The sequence below is a fragment of the Branchiostoma floridae genome, chromosome 12 (assembly GCF_000003815.2).
Source record: "Branchiostoma floridae strain S238N-H82 chromosome 12, Bfl_VNyyK, whole genome shotgun sequence".
Lineage (NCBI taxonomy): Eukaryota > Metazoa > Chordata > Leptocardii > Amphioxiformes > Branchiostomatidae > Branchiostoma > Branchiostoma floridae.
The window spans coordinates 13,654,748-13,662,885 of record NC_049990.1 but is presented as its reverse complement, the minus strand read 5'-3'; the positions used below and the strand labels follow the sequence as shown (position 1 = coordinate 13,662,885).

At 41.1% G+C, this 8,138-nt stretch overlaps 1 long non-coding RNA gene across 1 annotated transcript; it reads left to right on the top strand.

Moving 5' to 3' along the window:
* The first annotated feature begins 6,151 nt into the window (after window positions 1-6,151).
* Window positions 6,152-7,511, top strand: LOC118428121. The gene is made up of 3 exons (XR_004832607.1): window positions 6,152-6,397; window positions 6,589-7,098; window positions 7,414-7,511. It is a non-coding gene; the product is annotated as an uncharacterized LOC118428121 (long non-coding RNA).
* Window positions 7,512-8,138: the final 627 nt, after the last annotated feature.

Below are 8,138 nucleotides of genomic sequence, written 5' to 3'. Positions count from 1 at the left end.
GTAACACGACACCCAGGTGAATACAATGAAATACATCTTATGTCAAGACACAGGTATATGCAATAATGGGAATACAAGGGACCCAACCCTCCTCGTCTGAAACAAGTTCAACTATCTTATTACCATGTAATTACGTTACTATTGATACTATGAATGGAGTTATGTATCAAACTCGTGTACTTATATCATTCTGAAACTGCATTTTGTGATTTATACCAATCAACTTCTAAAATGTCATGTAAACCCGTTTTTTTGGGGGGGGGCGAAATCGCTAAAGGGGGGCGAGGTAGGGGGCGAGATCACTAGCCGGGGAGGGCGAGATCGCTAGCGATTTCGCCCCGGGGGGGCGAGATCGCTAGTGATTTCGCCCCCGGGGGGGCGAGATCACGGGGGGGCGAGATCGCTGTCACACCGGTAAGATGACATTTGTTATTCTTTTTATCAAAACAGAGATGCAGCGACAGAACCGAATCTAAGGTCGAACAGCAGACGATCGCTCCAGAAAAAAGCATCTACCGAGAGCAGAAGTAAGTCTGCTCCATCCATGTGCGTGTGCCCAACGTAGCAAGCGTAGCACCGTTATCCTGTTGCATTCCTCCAGCCCACTTGAGATTCAAAGTACTGTAGTGTTGTGAAGTCACGTAGCGTAACTGCAAGATAGTCGGAAAAGGACTAACTCCTGCCAAGTTACGGTATTGTAATATACGATATCTGATATTGTGCCCAATGGAAAGGCACTCTCCTAACTTGACCAATGTGTACATGTAAGAAAGGGAAACTAACTTCGGTTGGGGAAGTAAAAGACGATGGAAGGAGAGAGATGGGCTCTGCCTTTCCTGCCTTTCAATACGCCAAGACACTACTCTACATTACGTATTCGTAGCCCTTTTCCCTATCCCAACATCCCAAACTTTTTACCGTCTGCAGGGTGAATTTTCTAATGCGATACCGGAATTTTTATCACAGGATATATAAAAGTCATTCTTTGCAATTTCATTAGTAACGGATTTAACGTATAATAACAATATATGCCTTCTGATTTCAGATATGGTTATCTACAACTTAACACACGAGATACCACTAATGCTGCTTCTCCAATGGCTGAAACTGCAATTGCCGATAAGTATGGGTACCTGAAGCCTGCCAATCAGGCACGTCAAAACAACCAGCGAGGACAACCCAACAACCCCTATCAAAATGACAAAATGAACAGGCGGAGTCAAGTGTACACTAAAGACATACCAGCTCCTGATTACGATGTGCTGCCAACAGAGACACGGATATAGTCGATAAAAATGCTTATTTTGATAGATGTCATGTTTGGTGGCATTTGTGCATTATTTTGCAACTAATAGTGATCACCACTGTCATTTTTCAATTTGCTGGGTTATCGTTTTGTGCGTGTCTGTGTTTAAGCAAGAAGGTTTGATATGCGTTTGTATACTAGATATCGTCTAAGCCTTGTAATATTTTGCAGTTTGTATGCCCCATGGTCTTTGAGTGTTGATAAAGAATATAAATATAAGTATGACAAGAACAGGCTGAACAGAATGCTGTTAGCAAGAAAAAAAAAGAAATCACGTTTGTTATAGTGTATTTTGTGTTTAAAAAAACAAAGGCAAAAATGAGTTTGTTACACTGTCTATTTTGTGCTTAACAAAAATATGGAAAACAATCTATCAGTATCTATCTTGTGTTTTCCAAAAACAAATTTTATACAAAAATATTTTTTCAGTGGTGTATATCTTGTAGCGTAAAATTGTAAAACATATTTCCACTTCATATGATACCATATGATATTATGATCATAAAGCAATCAACTTGAAAGCTACGCAAATTAAGCAGATATGAATATGTAGTTAGGCTCTATATGGATATTAGTTTGTCCTTTTTCATGTGTGTGCTTCTGATTTTTGATACTAGTAAAGAGAAGAGATCACTACATGTACTATGAAACGGTAACTGATATACCAATTAAAATGTACATTACGGACAAGTTATTTCCGTTATTTCTTGACGTGGGTGCGTCTAACATATAACGTACCTGAAAATGTATGTTGACTTGACCGATGTAAAATAGATATTTTGAAGAAAAATATATCTTGGTATAAGTTGTATTATCTGCCTGTCTTATTTTCGTATTCAATATCAACGGGATATACTAAGTGGTATGAACATCAGATGTTGAAAGTAAGATAAAGAATACCAGTTTATATTTCATATCATACGGTATATCGTGTCCTACAGGGTTTAAGGCAAGTATTATCATTATTTGGGAGGAAGAGAAGCTATTAGTTGAATTGTATCTGTATCTGTATCTATATAGCCGGTATAACCGCCATTCGGCGTAACACACCAGCTTCGCAGGCACGCGGTGCGGCAGCAGCTGGTTATATTACACTGAACGATCCGTCACACCTAACTTTTGCACATCTATCTGCAAGCGTTCTTTAAAACTATTCCAGAGAAGATGCCCCAATCGTAAAGTAAACATGACGTCCAAAAAGAGAGGAAAGCCGGATGAGACACAGATCAACTGTTATCAATAAGAGACATACACATACATAGGGGTGGGTACCGGTACAGAAGATTCAGGTCCAGGTCCGGACCTGAACCTGGACCTGATTCAGTATGTGAAAACTTGTGAATAGACGATACTCCAACAATGGTCCATTTCGCAACAAAGAAATCTGTTTTGTGGAGTGTTGGACTCCCACTGGCGTTATATAGAATCCTACAAGGCTAACTGCCTCTGTACGATTGATTGTAAAACTTGGTAGAAATGACTATAGACACTACTCTACTTCGCACTTGTTATTTTCGTCGACCGGTAAGCCCCAAAACGCGTTAATGCCCGATCATATACTCATTCTCCAATCATTTTCCAATAGGTCCAACATCCGGTCTACCTAATTTTTTCAGGTCCGGTTTTTCTGGACCGGTCCAATAAGAAAACCGGTTTTGTATCGGTACACCGTACTGGTACTCAGCCCTACACATACATGTATTCAACAAGCCCAAAGTCAATGACGTGGACAAGATTGAAGACTCTCTCACCACATAGTACGCCCCCTACGTAACCCGATCTTGACTAACGTACCCCTGCCATTCTTCAGGGATAATCTCAAAGTAACATATTTGTACCGAAGCAATATCCATTTGCCAAACCTTCTCTATTTGCCAAATGTTTCCACACAGAGACGCCTGAAATAGATTCTGGACAGCAAAGACATTGGAATTTGTGATGGTCCTCTACTACAATATAAATGTAATGACGTCGTTTCCTTAAGCCGTTGTCGGTTTCCTCCTGTTTCTGGACACTAACATCTCACCGACAAACTAAGGAGCGTGACTCAAGATGTTTTCCATACATCTCATGGTCAAGTTGGTGGTTTTCATGTGTGGTAAGTCTAAATTCTTTCTTTCCAACAAGGTCTTAAATTTTCTGTGTACCTCTTGAGCAGGATGTAGGCTCATTTGGCAACAATAAGGTGCTAAATGTAGTCAATTTTCATGCTGTTGACAGACAAATATCTTTCAAAATCAAAATGGCACCAGAACGTGTTTGGGGCAACAATGGCTGCTGAGCAGAAAGAAGGCTATTTTGAGGGGTTTGAGTAACCTGGAATCCAGCCTCCTTGTGGCACGGCCAACCGTAGTTAGTGTAGGCTCTCTGCGGGGCCAGTGTAGCTCTCAGCCGCCGGGGTAATCATTTACACCCGGTACAATTTTCACGCGGTTAGACTTAGCCCAATGGGAGTTAATTGCCGTCCGGCTAAATGTCCCACTAGGCCAAAGTCTAACCCCGTGGAAATCCTACCAGGCGTGGCCGATTACCCCTGCGGCTGAGAGCTGCACTCGCCCCGTACAAAGCCTGCACTAACTACGGTAGGCCGTGCCACAATTAGACTGGATTCCAGGTTAGCGTTTGAGAAGAGGTTCTATCGTTGTGGCGTCGTGTGGCATAACTGCCGGGTGTTTGGCCCAGAACCCAGAGGTCCAGAATTCGAATCCTCTCAGGCTATCGATTTTTTACCCTTGAAACAGGCATTTAAGACGACTTTCTTCGTTCCCTTTATTACAATTTATAACTTAACATTTGAACGTCTAAAACACTTTCATTGGAACAAAAAGAGAAGTGGAGATACATAAAATACATAAACACAATGCAAGACATAAAGGGGTAACATCATAAGAAAAGCCTTCATCTGGGACTGAGTTGAACTTGACATAGACTTTGAGGTTCATCATACCCCGCTTATTCCTGTCCTAAGGGCTTACAGTGGTAATCTAGAGTTAACATTGATGCAATATAAATATAGTTCCGTGGCAATGTCAACAGTTGCCATTTAGAGACGTATTTTACACATAACCTCCTGCTAACGTTTGGGGTAATGATTTTGTACTCAAAGTTCAAACTGTTACGTTCATACAATTGTGATATTGATACAATATGTTAGATGCAACTACATGTAATGGCAACGTCAACAGTTTTGTGGGAAGTTGTTGTTCACTCCTGTGTATGGAGAGACCTTGAGGGTCTATTTTCCAAACAACCTGGCACAGTGTTAGTTGCAGGTATCCGGTAAAAGCAATGATCAACCTGCCCATGAAAGGTATATCAGTTACAGCAATATGCCTAAGAGGAATTCCTTCCGTGATACGCTTTTCAAGTAGATTTCCTGTGGGAACAGAAAGGAAACTGCAAACTTTTTACTTATCTTTAATGTTGTATTAGTCAGACACGCACTTCCGTTAGCCATTCGGGATTATCTCTTTTCAAGTGTGAATTTTCTCTAGCATATCTATAGAGGTTCAAAATGGCTATTTCCGAACTGGGTGGCAGTTTTCAAAAACCTTGTGTAAAAGGGACATTAATTTCATCAAAACCCTGTCAAACCTTGTTTGTGCGAATACGATACATATATCTGTATAATAGTGTTTGCCTACTTCTAAGTAAAGCATCAAATGCAAAAACAACCAATACCAGACCATGGACTTACCAGGCATTCATCGACGTCGGTAAATCACACATTTCCTACAGTATTTTACATTGTCTTTTATCTCTCTAAACAGTTGCTGCAACAACCACAAAAGCACAACCTCAAACGACCGCTGCATCCCCAGGCAGTTCCGACAACTCGCTGCCGATAAACGGAACTGGAGGAAGCTTGCAGTCGCCTGCGCTGCAGCCGACCGATGATGCTGATGATGATGATGATGATGATGCACCTACGGCTTTCACGGCAACACAAGGTACAAGCACTCATTGTAGCAAACGTTGACACTGCACGAAATTCAATCGTTAAGCTTACCTTAAAGCCTGCGTAAAGATTCCGTTTTGCGATGGCAGTGTCTGTTAAGAATCACGCTATCTCTGACCCGACTCTTACCCGGTACTTATAGATGATTATTGAACAAACTACTGACTTTTAATCTGCTTACGAGGAGATTATTATCTACTTATCATAATCTGATTATTATAGCCTTCTTATCGTAGTCTACTTACTTTTTAAGTTAATCCTTGAATAGTTTCATCAGGTTGATAGGTCAATGAATAAAGAGACGCAAAACTACGAAAACCTCGCCCGTCTTTTTCAGCACTCGGTTCCAGTGCTGAAGATGGCTTCAGCACTGGATTTTCAGTGCTGGAAAAGCCGGCGTCCGCCCTGGAAACTGAGTGCTGACGAACATTCAGCACTAAAAACCGAGTGCTGACGAACATTCAGTACTAAAAACCGAGTGCTGACGAACATTCAGCACTGAAAAACGAGTGCCGAGACAAGGCGAGGTTTTCACAGACTTGCTAAAGAGACTTTTTGACAACCCTTTGACCGCATGTCACCTTCTTCACTGGTTCACATTGTACTGCAGCGCTAGGTGTCGCTCAGTTACAGATGCAATCACAAACGTCAAGCACTTTCAATACGCGCCTTTTTTACGATGTGGTCCGAAACGTATAACGGGGTAGATATATACATAACAGTTGTTAATTGCCAGTGATAACGGTGTAACAGTTTACCTACTTCAAATATTCTTCTCACACAATAATTGTATATTTCAAAATTTTATATAGATTGCGTTCCTGGCTGTAACACCATCCGACTTTCTGGATCCACCACATATCTAACTTCACTGATGACTACCTATACAAGGCTTAACTTTACCAACGAAGGACGCCCAGTATACGCCAGCGACACAACAAATGACTTTCTCTACTGCTTCGGTGATGGCTCGTCACTATGTCACTGGTTCATAGGACCAAAAGTCGGCAGTATTCTTATTGCGCTCTTTGCATCTGATAGCAATCTTGTTGCCGAGCAAATCACGTCAACTTGGCATATCTATAATGGTCACTACTTTCAACCAGCACCTGAGGTCAAGATCACATGCTCCTGTAAGTTCTCCTAGTTTATCGATATCTTATTAAGTAACCTTACATGTTTATGCCCAAGATGATGAACTAGCTATTCCATCGTAACAGAACATTAACCGTTAAAGGCTGAACTTCCGGATAAAGGATGGTACATGTGTAATTTTTAGTATATGTTCACATCATTTACACTTTCGTATGGTCTACCTTTGCAGACACATCAATTTTTTGTCCAGGAACTACATCGTCGAGAATCTCGACTATGCGAAATTCAACACCCGCAACAGCTGTCTCCCCGATAGCTACATCGCCGTCCTTCTCAATCACGCCACCATGCGATGAAATAGAAAAACACAAGCTCGAGACTGACTTGGATAACCAACGTTATATCCTTTTTGGGGTTAGTGGCTTTGCTGGGCTGTTGCTTGTGATAACCCTAGGGCTAGTTGTGAAATTGGTATCAATGCGTCGCCGTATGAAGGACATGTCAACAGCGCACCTAACGACACCGGCCTTCACTGCACATCAATACAACTTCTTACCAGGGACGAAGGACTATGCTTACGCCGAAGGGAATGGTACGAACGTCGAGGTAGACTCGCCACCTCCACCGCCTGTTGCGAACCGTCCCCCGTTATGGAATACAGGGGATGGGAGTCGGATAGTGCAACCAACGGACTGTTGTCAAGAGGCACCCAAGAAGATGCGCTACTCGATGCGTGCAGGTGTGAAGTGTGAATTTTTTTTTTTTATCTTTACAGTATAAGATTAGAATGTTCTAAATTTGATGTGCAATGTGGCGATGTGATTAAGCTTTTCTGTTTGATATTTTTTTCTTTAAATTCCTTAGTTACTCTCGGAAGCAGCTTTACCCCTTTGCTAATATTATTGAGGTACATGACTGTATAGTCCATAAAAAGATGGCAATGACATCCGGCTAATAGCACATGCTATGCATAACTGTTGTAGTGTATGATAATGCTATGCCTATCGCATTATCATGATGAGATATGATGTATTCAATTTCTTGTTTCAAACAGAGCTACAAAGTCAAGGCGAAATTGAAGGACGACCAGATGGAGATGACAATGTCTACCGGGAGTTGAAGTAAGTTTAAGATATTGAGACATTTGGCATCAAAGCTACCGCATTAATTATATTCAACTTTAAACAAACAAACGTATCCTTGGAAATGCATAATGTCTTAAAGTGCTACGTCGATGTCTCATTGGTCGTCATACATTGGATAAAACAAAATTTTCAGGCTTTGAAACAACAGCTGTGTTTGATATGAGGCAGCCTTTTTGGAAGAAGACAGTTGAATTTTGTGAAGCACCTACACCGTTGTCCAAGATATCCTTCAGTTTGCAATTATACAACGTATGTCAGAGCTTTTATCGACAAACTTTCATAGATATGATGAGCACATCCTTTTTTAGTTAAAGCAATACAGCATGAGGCGTTAAGGCACACCCTAAGGCTAACCAATAAATGCTATGTAATCATCAGTAACACACGCACATACAGACAGACATACTACACACGCAGAGAGAGAGACAGACAGGAAGTGAGAGAAAAAGAGAGAGTGAGAGAGAGAGAGAGAGAGAGAGGGATAAAGATTGACATACACACTAAAACATTATTTTGTTTTGTTGGGATGAAGTACAAAAACTGACTGCTGTCTGGATGTTAGGGACCTGGTTGCATAAGATCCATTCCATGCTATAATTTTTTCTAATTATGATTACAAATATGCCGTAATTTC